At 42.2% G+C, this 21,951-nt stretch overlaps 1 pseudogene; it reads right to left on the reverse strand.

Moving 5' to 3' along the window:
- Positions 1-1,496: 1,496 nt before the first annotated feature.
- LOC100338842 (FUN14 domain-containing protein 1 pseudogene) lies at positions 1,497-2,176 on the reverse strand (annotated as a pseudogene).
- Positions 2,177-21,951: the final 19,775 nt, after the last annotated feature.

Raw genomic sequence — 21,951 nt, forward strand, 5'->3', positions numbered from 1 at the left:
ATTTCAAAGCCACTGTTCAGGGTTCTGACACACGCATACACATACACATATACACAGAATTTTTTTTGGAATCATTTCATATTAGGTGGGGCACACCAAACTCTTTTACCCCTAACTACTTCGATGTGTATGTCCTAAGAATAGGACTATTATATTTAACTCCATAATTTAACAATACTATACTGTAATCTACCATGCATATTCCAGTTTTATCAGATGACTGAGAATGTCTTTTGTAGAATTTCTTTTTTTTCCTACAGCACCAGAACAAATGTACGATCAGGCATTTCATTTAGTTGTCATATCTTTTTAGCTTCCTTTACTGTGGGACCTTTAACAGCTGTTCTTTGTCATTTGTGACATGACATTTTTGAAGCTACAATCCTGTTATTGTGTGCAATAGAAAATTCCTCATTTTGAGATTTTTCTGATGTTTCCTCACGGTGAGGCTTAGCTTATTCTTCTTGGCTTGAACATTGTATCAGTGATCCTGTGTCCCTCTTAAGGTGTCACACCCAGAAGCACCCAGTGTCCATCTACTCCTGGGCAATGATGTTAATTTTTACCATCCAGTCAAGGATTTGTCTGATTTTTTTCTCTGTACATTTACTATTCTCACTCATCTGTGCACATTTTTTTTGTCAAAGAGCTTTAGACCATGTTTTACCTTTCCTTAGAAGAGCCTTCTTTGAAATGTACAGTTATTAAATAAGCAAAGTAAGAATTGCAAGAAAAACCTAAAAATTGGTTTTCGATTCCATCAGCAGAATCTATTTAACATCTTTAATAATTCTATTATTTTTAAAGCCTTCCACACAAGGGCATTGTGGTTCTTCAGTTTATTGCAAGGATATCTTTAAAAACGAAAAGCCTTACTATTGAAGCTATAATACAATTTTAATTATCAGTACTATACTGCAAAGCACAATGAGTAACACCTTATTTAAACAGAGGCTAACACTGGGCAACAAGTCCAACGGATTCTTTTTTCTCTTCAAATCTACATCTTTTTTTTTTTTTTTTTAGATTTATTTATTTTTTTTTTTTACAGGTAGAGTGGACAGTGAGAGAGAGAGACAGAGAGAAAGGTCTTCCTTTGCCGTTGGTTCACCCTCCAATGGCCGCCGCGGCCGGCGCGCTGCGGCCGGCGCACCGCGCTGATCCGATGGCAGGAGCCAGGAGCCAGGTGCTTTTCCTGGTCTCCCATGGGGTGCAGGGCCCAAGCACCTGGGCCATCCTCCACTGCACTCCCTGGCCACAGCAGAGGGCTGGCCTGGAAGTGGGGCAACCGGGACAGAATCCGGCACCCCAACCGGGACTAGAACCTGGTGTGCCGGCGCCGCTAGGCGGAGGATTAGCCTATTGAGCCGCGGCGCCGGCCCCAAATCTACATCTAATGGTGATATTTTATAGGCTAGTTTCTAAAGAGACACAAATTTTTTAAAAATAATGCAAGCCATGTCTTGCTCAGGAATGCTATTGTTCACACACCACATAGGTTGTTTTACAGCAGATACTAGTTTGTCAAGCTTCAGATGGCAAGATGCTAAGTTGTGAGTTCAGTTTTGTCCAGCTAGTTGGTTCTCCTTGTCCGGGAGACTCTGGCAGCACGCACTGTTGAGAGAGCATCCCGTTGCCTCCACGTCTCTTCTCACATTTGAATCCACTGTGGTAGAACCTTCATGTCCTTAAGAGGCAAGGCCTAGCAAAAAGCCTCCCACAAAGCCACTGGATATCACAATGTTCTGTTTGATAAATTTGGTTGCTTCTTCGATTATATTGTTGATTTCATGTGCTGCTTTATTTGCTCGTTTCTTAATCTGTCTTTTTGCTTTGTTGACATCTTTTTCAACTCTCTTCCAGTCAATCTGCACATAGCCACTGTGACTGGCAATCTGAAGGAGAAGAAAACCACCACCCACTGCAGTTGCTGCAAGTTTTCCAACTTTCTGGAACAAACAAAAATCCTGCACACCAGCCAGTCACGCCACCCATTACAATCTGGGTAGCTACTGAGTATTTTTCTACCATAGGTCCCGAGCTGTGGCCAAACACTCGATTCCACCGGTGGTGTCTTCTTGCATACTCAGTTAAATCCAATACTTCGTAAGAGTCGTCATCACTTTCATAGTCTTGGGGAGGGGGGTTCCAGGTCGCCATGATACCACCGGCGGCCTGTTCTTCATCTGTGCACATTTTTAACCAATTCTAAATGCAGATGTTAACATCTTACGTGATTTCAGAGTTGTATTTTCTTTGTAAGTTTGGGAAGATGGAGCCATGACATGTTTTGGTTCCTGTCTGCATTATAAGAGAAGGTTTTTTATATTGTTACTTTTATTTTATACTTTGTTTCTGGAACTGATCCAACCTCTGGAGATTGTAAAGTAGTGAAAAATAAAACCAAAAACCAAACAAAGCAAAAAAAAATCCATAATAAAGCAACCCATGTAAAATAAATATTCTGGTTGCTACATCTTGGTGAAAAATTGGCTGAAAGATCTTTGAAAAAAATGAAAGAAAATTGAGGTAACATCTCAGCAGTTTAGCAACATGGGAGAAATGGAATTTTTCTACTTACGAGTTTACATCACTTGTATCATACTGTGTCTGTTAAACAGTAGTTTTAGAAAAGGAGAGTACAGAGTCCATTGTTACCGATGATGTATTCGATTCCAAGCAGGGACACTTTTGGCCTAATGTTATTTCAGGGCCTAACACAGACCTAGGCATGCTCAGAGAGGTTCAATGGCACCGACTAAGATCTATATTCACTACTTCACTTTCTTCTAACTTGCAACCTTCCTGGTAGCTTCCTTTTCTGTTGTCCAGTTTATCGTCTACGTTCACCTTGTAGGGTTCTGTGGGGAGCAACTCGGACTAGACTGTTACTGGAATTAAGACTTATTCTATGCATCTGCTCTCCCACAATATGGCGCTGGGAGAGGAGTAAAAACAACCTTTACATAGCTGCCTCCAGTTCAACCAGTAACCTGCAGGAGCTGATCCCGCTCCTGATTGGAGGAGAGCAGCGTACTCAGCGTGTGGGTAGCAGAGTTGGGATTGGTGGAAGAGGACTATAAAGGAGGAGAGAGACAACATGCACCAGGAACATCTAAGAGGAACATCTATCTGAAGGAACACCTGTGCAGCCCCCGAGAGAGCCGGCCGGCGGTGTGCCGCTCCCCCGCGGAAGTGGGGAAAGTGGCAGGGGGAACCGCCCCTCCATGGAGGTGGAAGGGACGGTAGCCAACCCGGGAAGAACCAGCAGCAAACCCGGGGAGGGCCGAGCAGACAAAAGAACAGCGCAGGGTCCTGTGTCGTTCCTCCACAAAGACGGGGAGCGACATAATGGTGCCGTGACTCGGATAGGAAGCCTAGGCAGGGTTTAGTGTCATTCCTCCATGAAGAGGGGGAGCGACAGGGTTCTGTGGCCACAACTGACTTTATTCACTGTCATCCTTTCAAGATTTCTTCCTCTTAGTGTGTGTGAAGCTCCTTGCTTGGCCTAGAATATTAGATATTTGTGCACTATTACCCATATGGGCAGCTCTGCCTGATGTCCTGAGCACCAGATATGGGGAGGGGCCTGAGCTCACCAGGACTTAGGATGAAGATGTGGAGTCAAATGGGGATTTAGAAAATGCTGAGAGATGAACATGGGTAGAATTCATGAACAGGAAGTGGCTTGGGCTAATTGTGGGTGAGGGTCTTAGATCTAATTTCATTTTCACAAAGTCAAAGTAAATGTTGGCAAGACCAGGCTGGTCCGTTTAAAAGGGCCAGCATCCAATAGATAGTGTCTTCAGTGTTGTACTGATGATCTGGTGACTATGCAGTGAAATTGAGCAGAGAAGTTCAACATGAAAGGAACACTGTAAGTCAAATTTGTTGGTCAGCTTTAGGACCAGGGTGACTATTACATGTCTTGTTAATTTTATGATTTTTCACATAGAAATCTTCAAAGCTGAAGCTTGAGAAAAGCACATGCTAGGGAGGCAATATTATCTAGGTCTTCTCAATACACTGTTGGAGAAGTGACAGCTTGAGATAACGAAGCAACAACTGATACACAAAATTCCACAGGATTTGGGGCTGGTATCATCGTGTAGTGGGTTAAGCTGCCAACTTGAAATGCTGCAATCCCATATAGGTGCTGGTTTATGTCCTGGCTGCTCCACTTCTGATCCAGATCCCTGCAAGTGCACCTGGGAAGTCAATGGAGGATTGCCCAAAGGTTTGGGCCCCTGCCACCTGCGTGGGAGAACTAAAATAGGCTCCTGGCTCCTGGCTTCAGCCTGGACCAGCTCTGGACATTGTGGCCATTTGGGAAGTGAACCAGTGGATGAAAGAGCTCTCCTTGTTTCTTCCTTTTTCTCTGCAACTATGCATTTCAAATAAATAGTTAATTTTAAAAACTCCACAGAACTGTCCACAATATTCCCTGATCAGAGTTGGGAATGTCATTGTTCTAGTTATTGTCAGCTACACTTGTATTACTCTGGTTCCAGGTTGTGCTATATTCCTTCATTTAATTTTTATAATAGTCGTATAAAGTAGGTACCATTGTTTTCCTCTTTTTAAAGATAAGTATTTAAGAGACACAAAGAAGTTAATAAATTTGCTCAAGGTTAATACAGCAAGTAGTCAAGCTGAGATCTAAACCTGTGGTTTAGTTTCCAGTTCTGCCTCTAGGCGTCTTAATTTATTTGAGATCATGAATACTTTCAGCATTTTATGTAAGCTGTGGATACTCTTCCCAGAAAGATGTAGGCTCACAATTTTATTTAAAGCTTCAGAGGGATACTGAACATCTGGGAGTCCACTGATAGATCTGAGGTTAAGAACTTATTAATGTGTGTATGTGTATACACATAACATTTTTATAAAGGTTATATGTATGTGTACACACACACATACAGACTGAGTATCCTTAATCTGAAAATCCAAAATCCAAAATGTTCAATAATCCAAAACTAGACCCTATGTTATGAGTCTCAGCTGGAATGCAAAAGCATTAAAAATATTGTACAATATTACCTTTGGACTATGTGTACAAAGATGCATATGAAACACAAATGAATTTCATGTTTAGATGTGGGCTCCATCCCCAAGATATATCATTGTGTATATGCAAATATTTCAAAATCTAGAACAAATCTGAAATCCAAAATGTTTATGGTCCTGGTTTCTGTGTTTTGGATGAGCAATACTTAACCTGCAAATAGGAAGGATTTTTAAAAATTTTTATGAAAAAATGTATTCTATGTTCAAAAAATCCTGCTGTGTGAATAAACATTTTGGGTACATCAAATTCTTAGTTGAGGTCTGCTGAGGTAGTTTTGAAGCAAACGCTATTCGTGCTTTGCCCACGTATTTTTGGTACTCATCATTCTAGCACTATCTGATTAATCATATGTAGGCTTGTAAAACCTCACATGTGAGAGTTTTTTCAGCCTATAATTGGAGCAGGCCAGAAGCATCAGGGGTTGAATGGCCCTGGGAGTAGCCATTGGCCATTGAAATATGGAAATTGGAGGATAAATACCTCTGTTTTTATCACTCCTCTATGATGGGTTTTATGTTGCCTCTCAGTGTTCCCTAGATGTTTTGAGCTTTAGATATCCACAGTGGGAATCTGTTTGATAATGCACTCTTTGTGACTCTGTTCCTTTCTCTGTCTCACGTTTCCGTGTTGCTAACCAGTGTTTCTTGGGACTGCATTCCGAATAGATTACTTCTACTCAAAGCCTTGTGTCAGGGTCTGTTTCTGGGGAAACCAGGCCTCAGGCAAGATTGTATAAGTATGCTTCAGTGAAATTTTAAAGTAATACCCTATACAACAGTAAGGATAGTGGATAATGCTTACTGAATGACAAAATCCAGCTTTGAATGTGCCTATCATTGTGTAAAGAATTCCGATCTAAACTCGGGGGGGATGAGAGGCCACATTTAAAAGAATGTTGGCACCCTCCAGGTGCCAAGCATATGAGTGGCTGTTTGGAAGCATCTGGCGCTCAGCCAACCAGCCAGTTCAACACAAAAATTCAAATGAATTCAGCTGACAACACATGGGGTGGAGAGCAGTCATCCCAATTCTCAACCCGCAGAATTATCTCTGGATCAAGAGGAGCTGTCCCCAAACACCCTTGACTACAATGGAATCTGATGCATTTCACAAGATCATGGATGTTGAGCCTGATACAATGATTGAATGAGAATTTGGAATTCACTAGAGGGGGTGAGTATTTTATGTATTTTGCTTGACTCATTGGAGTCACAGTGAGAGTGGTGATGGTTTATTCGAGTAATGATTGCCAGTGGATCATGCATCCTTGTCTTCTCCCTGTGCAATGTGATTTCATCAGTCCTCACATCCAGAAACCAAGTCTTTCTCCCTATATCCTGAATCGGTGATGGTTTTGTAACTTAGCTATCTAAAAGAATGCTTCAGAAGCAACACTTGAAATTTCCAAGGTGAGGCTTTAAGGAATCTTGCAGCTGCCACTGTGATCTTCATGGAATGCATTTGTCCTTATGGAAAAAGCTTGGTCTAAGTAGTAGAGGAAGAAGGGGCCATGAAAGAATGGATGTGGTACCCTGATCAAAAGTTCTGGGCAACTGCCAAACATGTGACTGAGGCCATCTGGACCAGACATCACAAGCTGATCTGTCAACTGACCACAAATGAGTGAGAGTAGCTGACACCATGTGGAAGAGAGATGAGCCGTTTTAGCCAAGTCCAATGCAACTGCCAACCCATAAAATTTCTAGTGGAAAAAAATATTCTCTACACATGTTTCTTAGTCTTGCCTAATTTCTCTCTGTGGCTTCTTAATGTCAAACCAAGCAAACAAAGTTGACTCCAACATGGAGGTTGAAGATCCTGCCTAGACCACTGCCAAGGTTGCTTTCCAAATTAGATCTGAACCCTGTCCTCTTTTGCCCCCTAGACTGGTAGATCTGAGGATCCCTTGGACTAGCTACAGTGAAGGATGACTGGGCCTGTCCAGTTTTAACCTGGGGTTAAATCAGCCATTGAACTGAAAGATATTTACAAAAAGCAAACTCATATTGATGGCAGTAAACCCTGAGCAAGACAGTTTTGCATGGATCTGTAGATCTTGGCACTTCCTTATAAAACTCAGACTATGAGTAATTTAGTCATGGCACTGCTGCTGTCCTTTTGCCCTTTGCATCTCACTTTAAAAGTCATAGGAAATATTTTATCTTAATTGAGAGAAAAATATAAATGTGAGAAACAGAAGGAGGCATCCATCAAAAGCAACAAAAACACTAGCCTCTAAGTAGCAGTGATATTTTCAACTTGAAATATTTATGTATTGGGGAAATCTAAAGGTTGCTTTGCCGCCTTTTCCTCTATCTCTTTCTTTTGTGTTCATCATTAGATGTTTATATGGGAACTTTATATAGAAGAGTGTGTTTTAGCACAGCGTCCCTTACTTTTCTGAACATTTATCTTCCTTTGGTGGCGGAACAATGTTATCAACTCCTTGTGAATGCTTAATCTCCGACTTCCTACACCTCTTGCTTTGTTTTCTTCATTTGTATCCTGTGAGAGTAGCAAAATCCTATAAATCCATAAAAATGTTTTATTTTTGAAGAGAATAATGCAATTATTATTTTTCTAAGCTACCCTGGAAGCCGTTCAACTGTGGATCAATTGACATAGATGACGTAGCATCTCTAACAGTGGCAGAAATCTCCAATTCTCAAAAACACAAGTTCATTATCTGCTATTACTCAACTTAGATCAGAGGGAACTAAGCATCATTAGAAGTCTCTTTGTAAGGTGTGTGTGCACACTTGAGTACTCCCAGATGGTTTTCCTTTTTGCTCTCATTCTTTTTTTTTTTTTTTTTTTGAGATTTATTTTATTTATTTGAAAAGCAAAGTTAGAGAGAAGGAGAGACACAGAGAGTGAGAGGTCTTCCATCCACTGGTTCACTCCTCAAATGGCTGCAATGGGTAGGCTGGGCCACGCAGAAGCCAGGAGCTTCATCCATGTCTCCCACGTGGGTGGCAGGTGTCAGTATACTCGGTCCATCTTCCACTAGTTTGCTAGGCACATTAGTAGGGATCTACATTGGAAGTGGAGCAGCTCGGAAGAAAACTGGCACCCATATAGGATGCCAGCATCACAGGTGGCAGCTTTACCCACTACAGCCTGACACTGGCCCCTCTCATCCTCTCTGTCTGTCTGTCTTTCTTATTATTTACCTATTTTAATTTTATTGGAAAGAAATGGATCACAAAGAGAGAAAGAGAGACAGAGATACTCCGTTTGCTGGTTCACTCTTCAAATAACTGCTGCATCCAGGGCTGGGCCAGACTGAAGCCAAGAGCCAAGGACATGGTCTAAGTCTCCTAGGTGAATGGCAGATACTCAAGAACTTGAGCCATCACCTGCTACTTTCCAGGGAGTACATTAGCAGGAAGATGGATCAGAAGTGGAGGAGCTGGGGAAGAACCAGGCACACCAATATGGCCTGTGGGTGTCCCAAGCAGTGATGTTAGTGCTGTGTTAAATGCCCACCCCCTCCAGTCCTTCTTGACACGTGGTTCCACACAACCCTGTAGTTAATGGGGCTGGTTTCTATCTGGAAACTATAGCAAACACACAGCTTAGAGTGTAGACACAACATTCTACATGAGTCTTCTTGTACTCTATACTGAACCAACATGGTGGTTAATGAGAAATATTTCACTTACTCATTTATCCAAACTCTGTTTTTTTCTCCCTTAATTACACATGTAATAGGCAAGGGAAATTTAGTAATTTTGTAGAAGCCTTTCCACTCCAAATCCTAGCTAGGCAAACTTCTGTGTTTTCTTTTTGAATTTCCCCTTTTTTTCATCAACATTCTTCTCATATCCAGGCTCTAGCCAAGATAATGCAGAAAGGAGAGAGAAAGGATAAGACAGTGGCAGAAGGGGGAGAGGAAGTAAGGCAAAGGCAGGTCGCAGTGGCGTCAAGGGTGGCGGGGCTGCTTCTTGGACGTTCCTTGGCAGAGGGCTTGCTTGGGAACCTGCTGAGAGTGGTCTGAGCACTGGCATTTTACTAGAACTGCCTCGCTGACTCAACTGAGCCTCCAGAGTTAGAGAGAGAGCATTTGTTCAGGGAAGACTGAAGATTGTAGAGTCGGTCCTCTCCAATAAGATTATATATGGAGTGAAGTCTCAGTAGAAATGATCATCTTCTTTTCAATTTGACAAGCTTATTCCAAAATTTATTTAGAAATGCACAAGGGCCTGGAAACCTGGGAGGATAAGGCACTCTTGAAAAATATAAGAAAATAGAGGACGTATTCAAGACTCACTTTACAGGATTTCAAAACCTGTTTTGGAGCTAAATATGAAACACAATTGGATTATACCAGTTGTCAATGTGCTGGTTTGAGCACCAAATCCATCCTTTTTGCTCTGCTTTGCGATCCTGGAACTTGACCCTGTAAGTATCTTTATTTTCAGATGGATGAGTTTTAGCCTTTTTTTCAATAGAAGACACTAGTGGGACTCTGCAAGGCGTAGCAGAAGGGATCGCGTGTCCTGGTTGGGATGTTTTCGTCTTGCTCTGCCAGCATGGCTCTCAACAGCTGGTGGGAGATTTAGTGAGCCTCAGCCTCCAGCTTGTCCTGCCAGCACAGCTGAGCCCCTTCCAGCTTGCCAGTGCTGGGCCATGTCACCATGGGAAGAAGCTTCTGGCTCAGCAGTCCTGGGCTGCAGACTGCACACCAGTTCTGACCCTAGTGAACCTCACCACTGCCCACAAAGAGCTGTAGCCACATGCGCCCCAGGGAGGTCTTAATCTCAGTTTTGGTGGAGGGACCCCTTTCCCAAGTTTGTTCCAGTTTTGAATCCTTCCTAAGGCCTAGGGCTGGTACCTACTGATGTTTGCTATTTCTTTGTTGTATTAATCACCGTTGTCTGAGTAAATGATTATTTATATACAATTTTCCCCATTCAAATTGCTGGTGTGGTTTTTGTTTCATGACTGCTATGGTGGAATTGATACAAGGTCAGATAAGCAGACCAATAAAACAGTAAGGACCCCTGCCAGTTGTGGACACGTGGTGTGTGACAACATTGACGCTGCAGAGTGGTGATAAAGAAAAGCCTTTCCAGTCCATGGAGCCCATCTCTGATTGCATCTCTTTCTACCCTCCCCATTGGCACCTCACTTGCCTCTGCTGTGTTTTGGGGGCCACAGCTTGTTCTTACCTCGGAGCTCCCCTGGTTGCTGTTTGCTTGATTGGCCTTTTCTGGCCCTGGATACTTACGTGGGTTCACCTAGCTGTGTGTTCGAATCTCCATTCATCAGATGGACTTTCCTCTAAAAAGAGGGTGCAGAAAAAAGCACCATTTCCAGGAAGTCTTTAGTCCATTATATCATTTTATATTTCTTCATGGTGCTTCTTAGCACTAATTCTCAATATTTATGAGCTTGTTTATCGGTTGTCTCCTTAAAATGTGAGATCCATCTGAAGATACAGTACAGTTTGTTTTATTACTTCCAGCACTTAGAGTTTTCCATAATTGTTGAATGAACAAAAGAATGAAGGGATTCTATTGACACTGGGCCATGTGGGTCCTGGGACCTATTTCAGTTGTATGCATATCGTCTCTGAAAGGCTGTTTTACTCTCACTCTAGGGGACGTTCTATGGCTCACTGACATCAGTTTCTTCCTCTGAAACACCAGCCTTAGAGATTGACTCCAATCATATTGAAGATTTTCAAACTGGAGTTTGAAAGTCTAAGTCAGATAGTTTCATTTCCAGGTTTGAAGTCTCAAATGACCTCTGAATGTATGTGGCATGAGATTATATCCCCTGCGGGCAGCATTGTGCAGGAGGTGAAGCCTGGCATCCCTTATTAGAGTGCCAATTGGAGTCCTGGCTGCTTGACTTCTAATCCATCTTCCCACTAAAGTGCCTGGGGAAAAATATGGAAAGATGACCCAGGTGCTTGGGCCCCTGCCACCCATGTGGGATGCCTGGATGGAGTGCCAGGCTCCTGGCTTCAGCCTGGTTCAGCACTGGCCACTGTGGCCATTTGGAGAGTAAATTATCAGGGGCTGGAAGATCTCTCTGTCTCTCCCTCGCTGTCATTCTGGTTTCAAATAAGTATACATACATAAATAATTCCAACTCCTTTCTCTGGCCTCTGGGACTGACTCTATCTTCTTTCTACTTTTCTAACTTCTTCTTTTGTGATCTCCTTTTAGCTCTTTCTCCTCCAGTCTTTCCTGGTTTCCTTCTGTTCCTTGAACAACACCCTAGCTCATTTATCAGAACCTTCCCACTTGTGTTTGCTTCCATCTGAAACACAGTTCCAGCTCTTCACTCTCTTAATCTTTTGTCATTCAGTACACACACATTTTGAGAGATTTTTTTAAAGATTTATTTGAGAGAGAGAGAGAGAGAGAGAGAGAGAGAGAAAGGGAGAGAAAGAGAGAAAGAAAGGGAAAGAGAGAAAGAGCGAGAGAGCGAGAAAGCGAGAGCGAGAGCAAGCCTCTATCTGCTGGTTCACTCCACAGATGGCTACAGTGGCTGGGGCTGGGCCAGGCTGAAGCCAAGAGATCTATCCAGGTCTCCCATGTGGATGTAGGGTTCCAAGAACTTGGACCATCTTCCACTCCTTTCCCAGGACATTATCAGGGAGTTGGATTGGAAGTGGAGCAGCCAGGACTCAAACTGTTGCCCATATGGGATGCTGGCACTGCAGACAGAGGCTTAACTCTCTACACCACAGTGCTGGCCCCAGAGAGATCTTTGCTTATCACCGAGGTAGCTCCATCCTCCTCATTACCCTATCTGATTTTCCATGGCATACGTGTTGCTCCCTAAAAGTGATCTTGCTTCTTTGTTTGCTCTGCCTCCCTTCTCCATCAGAGCTGTGTCCATCAGAGCTGTGTTTTGTTTTATTTGCTAGTATATTCCTAGTGTCTAAACAAATACTGCCTGATACTTAATAGGTGCTCAATAAATATTTGCTGAATACATAAATGTTTCATCAGTCACATTATTTTAGTGGTGAAGTGCTAGCCTTGGGAGGAACATAGATCCTGGTAGAAATAATGTGTACACTTTAAGAAACTTTCTGTTTAGGACATCTGCCATTCTATGGGTCTGCTGTGTATCTCACTTCCCATGTTGGATCATTCTCTCCCTTTTTTATTCTATCAGATAGTATTTGCAGACACTATTCTTGTTTATGTGATCCCTTTGGTTCTTAGTCCTATCATTACGATCAATTGTGAACAGAAATTGATCACTGGGACTAGTGAGATGGCATTGGTACATGCCACCTCGATGGGATTGAATTCGAATCCCCTGGTATGTTTCTAACTCCACCATTTGAGGCAAGTACTCTGGCCTCAGAATCAGCCCTTAAGGCATGCAGATCCGGCTGAAATGCCAATGAGAGTATTTCAGGCACGGAAAGCCAAGACACTCTGGGCGGGGGGGAACCTAAATGAAAGATCTCCACGGCTGAGATCCCAGTGGAAAGAACGGGTCATCAAAGAAGGAGGTACCTTTCTCTGAAGGGAGGAGAGAACTTCCACTTTGACCATGGCCTTGTCTAAATATGATCAGAGTCGGTGAACTCAGGGGGCTTCCATAGCCTTGGCAGCTCATGACAAGAGCCTAGGGTGATTACTGATGCCATAAACAAGAGTGTCAATTTGTTAAGTCAACAACAGGAGTCACTGTGCACTTACTCCTCATGTAGGATCTTTGTCCTTAGTGTGCTGTACATAGAGATTTAATGCTATAACTAGTACTCAAACAGTATTTTTCACTTTATGTTTCTATGGGGGTTGAAATCTTTACTAAATGTATGCTAAACTGATCTTCTGTATATAAAGAGAATAGAAAATGAATCTTGATGTGAATGGAAGGGGAGAGGGAGTGGATAAGGGGAGGGTTGCGGGTTGGAGGGACGTTATGGGGGGGGGGGGAGGCCATTGTAATCCATAAGCTGTACTTTGGAAATTTATATTCATTAAGTGAAAGTTAAAAAAAATAAAAAAAATAAAAATAAAAAAATAAAAAATAAAAAAGAAACTTTCTGTTACCAGTAACTTAGAATACATTGATTTTCTTCACCCTCGCTCCTGATTTTCTACAAAAGCCTTTCTTTATTAGGAAAGAAGACACATTCATTTGGAGTTGCTGCTTATAAAAGATGTACATTTTGTCACACATTCTTCCTTCAAGGACGGTTTTACGACGATCTGCCCTTCTTATCTGAATCTTGCACTTCCTTTATGATTGAAGGAAGGCTAATATCTGCTTCTTATCTACAGGGTCTTTCACTAGGCTTCTGGTTTATCAACTTCAGGCGGTCTCTGCTGCTGTTAAGGAGAGAAGTATTAATCTTCTTTATTTATTTTATGCGTTATTTATGCCCCACCTGCTTCTAAAGCCAATTTTGGGCAGCTCACTTTTCTTAATTACTTTCTACCCTCATCCTTTGAAGCTGCCAGATCCTGTAAGGTTTCTTAGCGGTGTCACTTGGGCTTTGATTCCTTTTTGAAAAGTGCAGTGTTGGCCTGGGCAATTTCTGGGCTCTTTTAAAGCTGTGACATGGAGGAACACCCTTCACGGAGGAGAGGCAGTTGATGACCAGTCACGTGGGATGCTGCATGGCTCACTCACACACATCTCGCTCCCAGGGTCTGTCTGCACTCCTGCAGCTGCACTGCATAGGAATCCTGGAGCTGAAACTGTATGCTTTCTGTCTCATTAAAATATAAGCCTTTAAATTGTCACATATGGCAAATACAATGTCGTTTATGAAGGACTCACTTTGAGCAGGCGTCTTAACTACCTTATGATGAATTTATGCTACATTTCTGTGATGCAGCTGTTAGTACCTCTAGTGTACAGAAGAGCTCAATCAAGGATCAGAATAGGTGAGTAACCTGTCAGGATCAGCTAATGAAAAGGGACAGGACCAGAATATGAGCCTGACCTCTCTGGTCCCTCAAACACACACTTCGAGGAGACCCTCAGCAGATTTAGTCTCCTGTGGGTGTAAGACACAGAAGCAGCTCAGAGATTCAGCTCTGACTTTGAATTAGGGATGACTCTGTGCAGAGAAGCAATGCCTGGTTTGCTTCTCAGTGATGCATGTTTGTAGGGTCACATCTGACTAGGGCCCCAAAGGTTGCAATGTGGAGACTGAGTTGATGAGTTCCTTTTCCAGACAGAGCAAATGCTTTGTGTGAAACCCCTAAGACATGGTGTTCTTGGAGACTAAGCAGTTGGGTAAGACCAGAGTGTAGGATCTGTCTATAGGTTAGAGAAAGGCTTAGAAATAGGGCTGGGAAGGTCAGAGAAGGCAGGGTTTGAGCAGTTTGGAATGAGTCCCACAGCTGATGGGAAAGAATTGCAGAGGGATGATCTGATCTGGCTGTATTTCAGACAGCTTGCATTGTCTCTGCTCTTACCGCCTGACCACCTATTGTCGACCAGTTGTGTGGGGAGAGCTCCCTTTGGGAGATGTCCTCCTCTTCTTTGTGAGCCAGAATTCTTACCATGTCACCTGGCGCCTGTGTGTGGAAGGTGATACAACCAGGATGGGAACTGTCAGAGCCTGACTGGGGGCTCTGTGATTGGTCGGAGGGACTCCATTAATCAGTCTTGAAAGGTATTTTTGCTATTGCTTTTGAGCAGAGAAGAAAAGCTGCCTCTGCCTCAAGTGCCAAGGTGTTCTGCGGGGAAATTTTCTGCTAGGGGTGAATCAATGCCAATTTGAATTCATCCAATAAGCCCTGGAAAACAAAATGAAATTATTGGCCCTCTCTCTCCTAACAGCTAAAAGAATTGAAAACTTTGCCTCATGTTCAGACATCTGGAGGGAAGAATGGATAGATTTTGGGGTGAAAGAGAAGTGATCAGAAAGAAGGGATAGAGACCTGGAGGTGGTTTTGTCTAGTTTCTCAATGCCCAGACAGGATTCTAACACCACGCAGAAAACTCCTGGGACAATGCCTTTAATGTAGAAGTGTAACTGACATTTGTAAACCGCCTGTCATTTGGGAAAACATTGTCCACACACATAGCCTCCAGTGCCTTTCACAGTGCTTGTCAACTACTGGATTCTGGAAAGTTCGGTTAAAAGCTCTTGCCATAAAAGTTATGAGGTGAAAGTTTAAAGAAAAGCTTTCAAGTTCATTTTGATTCCACAAAGTCATTTTAGATTAAAAATTTGGAGTTACTGAGGAGCAAAATATGTGTGAGACACTTTGCTCATTTTGCAAAACTTGTCAATTCTGTTGTCAAAGCCATGTGTGATGGGGTGGATGCTAGCCCAGGGCTTGGAGTATTTAAGAGTCAGAGCAGCCTGACTTAGAATCCCAGACCCAGTACCTGATGTCCTTGGACAAGTGAGTTCTCTGTAAGCTTCTGTTCATCATCTTTAATCTGTTTCCCAGGTTTACTGTGAGGGTTGAATCACAGGATAAAGGACTTGGGATGTAATCATGACTCCATGGAAGGCAATTACTGTTTTTATTGTTGCTGTTCTAAGACAAATGTGTTTATTCAAAATAATTTTTTCAGATTCAATATTTTTAACATTTTGCCATATTTACCTCGTATGTGAATATATACATACACATACAATTTTTCTTGAAAACAGGGCCGTATGGAAAGCCAAGACACTCTGGCAAAAAGATCTCTGTGAGTGAGATCCCAGTGGAAAGAACAGGTCTTCAAAGAGGGAGGTGCCTTTCTCTGAAGGGAGGAGAGAACCTCCACTTTGACTATGACCTTGTCTAAACAAGATAAGAGTCGGAGAACTCAAGGGGCTTCCATAGCCTTGGAAACTCATGACTGGTGCATAGGGAGATTACTGATGCCATAAACAGGAGTGTCAATTTGTAAAGTCAACAACAGGAGTCACTGTGCACTTACTCCTCATGTAGGATCTCTGTCCTTAATGTGCTGTACACTGAGGCTTAATGCTATAACGAGTACTCAAACAGTATATTTCACTTTGTGTTTCTATGGGGGTGCAAACGATTGAAATCTTTACTTAATGTACACTAAACTGATCTTCTGTAAAAAAAAAAAAAAGAAATTATCAATTCCCAACTTGACTCTCACTGGGATTAAACATGACAATAGGTCTGATCTGATTTCATCATCATTTTAAAAAAAATCATTTATTATTTTTCACTTTATGTTTCTGTGTGGGAGCAAACTGTTGAAATCCTTACTTAAGGTATACTAAGCTGATCTTCTGTATATTAAGATACTCGAAAATGAATCTTGATGTGAATGGAAGGGGAGAGGGAGTGGGAAAGGGGAGGGTAGTGGGTGGGAGGGACGGTATGGGGGGGGGAAACCATTGTAACCCATGAGTCGTACTTTGGAAATTTATATTCATTAAATAAAAGATAAAAAAAAATTAAAAAAAATGAAAATATGAAAAAAAAATAGTTAGTTGGTCAGAAAGATAGGTCATGACCTATCTTAGGATTGACATCTGAATTAGAATTAGAATTAGAATTAGAATTGACAGCTGAAGTGTGAGGCTGTCATGAGGGACTAAGCTCTTGAAATGCAGTCTGAGCTATCTCTGGTGAGTGTTACAACTGAGTTAAATTTTAGGACATCCAGTTGGAGTCTGTTAGAGAAGTTCTTGGTGTGTGGGAAAAACTCCACAGACATCTGGTGTTAGAGATGAAGTGTTGAGTGTTAACTGTGTAGTAGGAGAAAATAATGTTTGTCTTTACCTACCATACAGACACTCATGAATATTTCAGTGAATTTCTGTAGATTCTGGCTAGAATGCTGTTCTTACCTGAACAAGTTCTCACTTCCATTTGGATCAGCATCTCTGACTGCCCTCTCCACTCCTGTACATCACAGTAAAACAAAAACAAAACAAAAAGACAACTCAGAATACTTTTGTTTCATTTTGAAGTTTTCTACTGTCTTTTATGCTAATTTTAAAAATCATATTCATTTTCCTCTTTGAGTCCTTTAAAAATGTGTTTATTGAATTTGTTGTAGACCTGATTACTGAATTAAAATCTCCTGTTTTTCATTTTAATTTCAATAAATAGAGTCCTACTTTATTTTATACATAAAAAAAAAAAAAAAGAAAACAGGGCCGTTGATATTGAAACCCAGGTTTTGTGGCACCAGTTCTGAGTCTTCCCAATTTCTCACTTCTACCTCTTTTATCTGGGGCCAGATCCTGGTGCTGACCTGAGTCCGTCTCTCCATTTCCACCTCTGGCAGATATAATTCTAGTTCTGACAACGGCTTGCTTGACCAGAGCACCCAATATTGTCCTCCTGATACTATCATTTCAGTTTATCTTCCTACCCCTGACTTCAGCGCTCGTAGCTACCTTGTAATGACCTCCTTCCATCATCTCTTGCCTACTTCTTGCTCCAGCAGGTCCTGAGATCTCCCTCTTTGTAAACTGTCCTTGCTAGGCAGAGAATGTCCTCTTTCCACCTCCCCAGGAAGATATTCATGCACTAATTTCCAGAAACTATGAGTATGTGATGCTGCTTGACAAGGGGGAATTAAGGTTGACGTTGGGTGGGTTGATTATCCTGGACTGTGTAGGTAGTCAAATGGAATCACAAGGTCCATATGAGGGAAAGAGGGGAGCAGGAGAGTCAGGATCAGTATGATGTATATGAGGGAGACTCGACTGACAGCTGCCACCCTTGAGAATGGAGGGGACTGAGAGACAAGAGTTGTGGGCAGCCTCTAGAACTAGAAAAGGCAAGAGGCCAAATTCACCCCTAGAGCTTCTAGGAAAACACTGTTCTGCCAACTCCCTGATTTTTGCCTGGTAAGACTCTTGCCAGATTTCTGACCTTTAGCACTGTAAGATAATGGATTTCTGTTGCTTCATGCCACTATGCATGTGGTAATATATTAGAAACACAATAGGAAATCAATTCTCTGAGCTTTTAGGCAGACCATATGCTTTTTTTTTTTTTATAGATTAGCCCAGACTTGAAGAAAAGACAAGGTAACATGGATTGAGCACATTGCCAAAAATATTTGGTACACAGTTTATGACAAATAACATCAATCCTTTGTTTACCTCAGCTGTCCACTTCCATTCTGAGGGAGAAGACAGCTTTTTATGATTTTCATCATTTTCCATTAAAAACCTTGGTTAATCCTGCCTGTTTTCTCTACTGCGCCTTTTGATTTTTAACATTAAGCACTGTGTCTTCATCTGGCCAACATATATGAGCATGTATATGAAGTGAATATGGCAAAATGTTAAACATTTTTAAATTTAAAAATGTGTATAATTTACAAAGTTCGCAAGTCATAGAAGCATGGAATGTTAGTGTTTTTGAGCTTTTTATCTCCTTAAGTAATGGAAAGTTATTTTATTAAATAAATGCTGTATGACCAGATAAGGAATGAAACAGATGACAGGAGATTGTTCAGGCGGACCTGGATTGTCAGTGGGGGAGGACAGTGTCCCCAGTGTTTAGCCTCTGTTTCTGGGGCTCCTGAGACATCCTGTAGGAGTCTCAGAAAACCCGTTGTTCTAGATTGGTTATGAAATGTTGTTCCCACTGTGGCCCAGTGGGAAATGCACAAGGCCAATTAACACTAGGATGGACACTTGAACATGACCCTCTAGGCCTGACCCTCAGGCAGTGTTCTTTTTACTGTATTATACTGGCCTAAAATCAAATGCAGATTTTGATTTTTTTTCTGATTGATAAGGCAGCAGATATTGGCATCTTCTAGTGGGTGTGTATCAAGGTATTTTTCATCCAGGAATTCAGACCCAGACATGTATCAACTGCTAAAATAATTTCTTCATTCCACTACACCCATTCCGGAAGTGCGAAAACTGTGGTTCAGAAAGGTGAAGTGGTCTCCATCACTGAGGGTCCTTTCTCATTAGTGATCATGGAAACCAACTTCCTTTTGCACAACATGGGGACACTTGTCACCAACCTGAGCATTTCATTAAAAAGGGTCCGGGAAGTAGGATTCCCATCAAGGAGGACACAGTGAGGCAGCAGTTAGTGCTTGTTGGAATACATTTGAGAAAAGTGTTACTGTCCAGAAACATCAAGGACAAATGATTAAATCTTTAAAGATTTCTCTTTGAGCAGATGGAATTGGGTCTTAGGACCTGCAGCAGGAAGCTAACTTGGGAAGCAGAGATGATCGTCAAATCTGCAGGGAGAAGGAGCCATCCCAGGCTGGCACCAAAGGCTGTTACCAGTCCCTCCTGAGAAGGACCCATGGACCAGTACTAAAACCTCTGCTTTCTTCCAATATAATTAATACACATGCACATGGTAGGTGATTCTTATTCTAAGGTGAGGCTCTAATCATGTTTCACAAATTTGCTCAAAGCAATTTAGCATTTTATATCAGCATCAGCAGGTACACATCTGTATGGTCAACTGGTAGACCCCTGTGTCTGCTCTGAGGGCCAAGGCTGATCCTACAGCTGTGGTTAGATCTTGTGGCTATCACCCCTGTTATGCATACTTGGATCAGCCAAGGCTCTGGTGCCCTAATTGTGCCATGCTAGATAAGCTGGATTACTTTGAGGATTTCTTCTCCGTGACATTTATTTTGATACGGGTGTACTCACGTGTGATGGGAGCCGGAATTGAAGCTCCTTCAGGCTGGCTCCCACAGCCGTGCACTTTTTAGTCTGTTGTGCTGCTGTGTTCCAGGTGATGAAAAGCATTTTTCAATATGATGGGTTTCATCTACATTTTATTAGTCTATTCCTGGAAAAAACACCATTTGTACATCATTTTCCTTCCTGTCTTGTCTTTATTATTCCTTTCCCGTCTCACGTGATGGGTCCTGAATTTGATTTTTTCTTGGCTCTTGGTACATATCTCATCTCTCTTGGAGCAATTTGCCCTCTGTGACAGTCCATCTGTCTCTCCTGCCCCCACCCATGAATACTCTGCCTCTTCCAATTTTCTTTATTTCCTTTAATATCATCCACCAAGTCTTCCCTGACCTTTTCCAGTTCCTTGGATGGCCCCTTGTTCCCCAGTGATGCTGCTTGATTGGTTGGCATCCCGCAGGTGCACTGCCCCATCATCACCCTCTCTTAATTGTCTCTTTGATGATGTTTTGTTTTTCTCTTTTGGTGTTTTTCTCTTATTAAAAAGAATGAACAAATGTTGGCAACATTAGATGTGCAGTCATTGTCTGAATGTCACCATTTGACGGGATATCTTGGTGGCTATTGGCACTTCCCCTGCTGTCATGTGCCTGTTGGAGTTAGTGAAGGGGCTGTGTGGACTGGGGGCTTCCAGAGTGCCTCTGTGCAGCTTGTGGGGGATCCTTTGTTAGGCTAATGGTCATTGTTGATGAGTGTCACCAAAGAGGGAAGTAAAGTTACTCGATTACATTAGGGGTCAGCAAATTTTTGTGCAAAGGGCTACACAGGAGAGATTTTTAGCATTGCTGGCTGCATAGTGTCCATTGCAGCAGGTCAGCTCTGCTATTGTAGCACAAAGGCAGCCAGAGACAATATGAAAGGGGACAACAGTCATGTCTGTGTTCCAACAAAACATTGCTGACCCCCTAAAAGGGCCAAATTTGGCCAGGAGACCTCAGCTTGTTGACTTTTATTCTAGAGTGATGTTACCTTCTTCTCTCATACCTTTTCTTGTATATTTGTTGTTTACCTAAGTGTGTATCTTTTGAAATAAGTTAGCACTCCATCCTGGCATACTCTCCAAGGCATACTCCCTTGGGAGGGAGATTGGCAGGGAAGGGGAATTTGGTGCAAGGAGATACCATGTGCGCATTGGCAGAGTGTCCCTCGTTCAGCCTGGCTAGAGGAAGTTGCCAACATTCCAGGTTGGAGATATCCTGAGTTGGGAGATGGAGAATCTGGTCCTGTTTTTGGATCTCACAGTTTTACCCACAAAATGGGGATTTTATTTTGTTATTACATTATTTAATAATAAATATAATATTCTATGCTGTTTTGTTTCATATCTCTGATCATCAGTTACCAGCTGGTAAAGGATTTGTCTCTTGAGGACATCTTTGCTTTTAAAAGATAATGTCATAAATGGATTATGATGAAGTCTGCATATTCTAGCAAATTCAAATATTAGTAGCTTAGGATCTGGGTGTTTATTTCTCTCCTAATCAGGATGTGCAGGGAGAATTGGAGGCTGTCTCTGGAGAATCGTCAGCCCCACAAACTTGTCGGGAATGTCTTGGGAGGACCTGCAGAAGCTGACACTGGTCTTACCTTCTCTTCAGGAGGGGGTTGATGGTAGTTCTCAGGGCTGGCTGGGACGGATACTTCTTCCTTCAGATTTTGAGAATCACCTCAGTTTCCCAAGCTGGCTTCTTACTATAGTCAATCCCAGAGAGAAAGTCTGTAAGGATTTAGTCATTTTTCATTTTTTTCTGCACAAGGTATCACTTTCTTGACAAGTAACCAGGAAACACAAGATACTGGCTGGCTATGTTCTCATCCCTGACTCTCTTTCATCAGAACACTCAGGTGGGTGGCAACAGTCTTCACACTGTGCAAAGGAAAGAGAGTTTGCGGCACCTTGGATAGGAAGCGATGCTTGCTAATTGGGGCCTGAGCTAAAAAGTGGATTTCCCCCTTGGGTAATTGCATTAATCATCCCCCTTCTCCACCTACACCAGAAGAGGTGGCTCTGGTCTGAGTGTTTAATTATGCTCAATACTGTGTGGGTAGTTTCCTGAGGTGGGTAAGACAACTTTCCAGAGAGTTTTTTCTGCTATGTGTGTATATACATATTTATATATTTATAGATAGAAAATACCTCATGTGAGAATGTTTTCAGCCTTCCCAGACCACAGAAACTAAGTCTGTGTTTTGCTCTTCAATGCTCACTCCTTTTTCCTCCTGGATAATTAGGAAAGCAGAGTTGGGGTTGGGAGAGAAG

The sequence above is a fragment of the Oryctolagus cuniculus genome, chromosome 17, assembly GCF_051225735.1.
Source record: "Oryctolagus cuniculus isolate XC-2025 breed Fujian yellow rabbit chromosome 17, ASM5122573v1, whole genome shotgun sequence".
NCBI lineage: Eukaryota > Metazoa > Chordata > Mammalia > Lagomorpha > Leporidae > Oryctolagus > Oryctolagus cuniculus.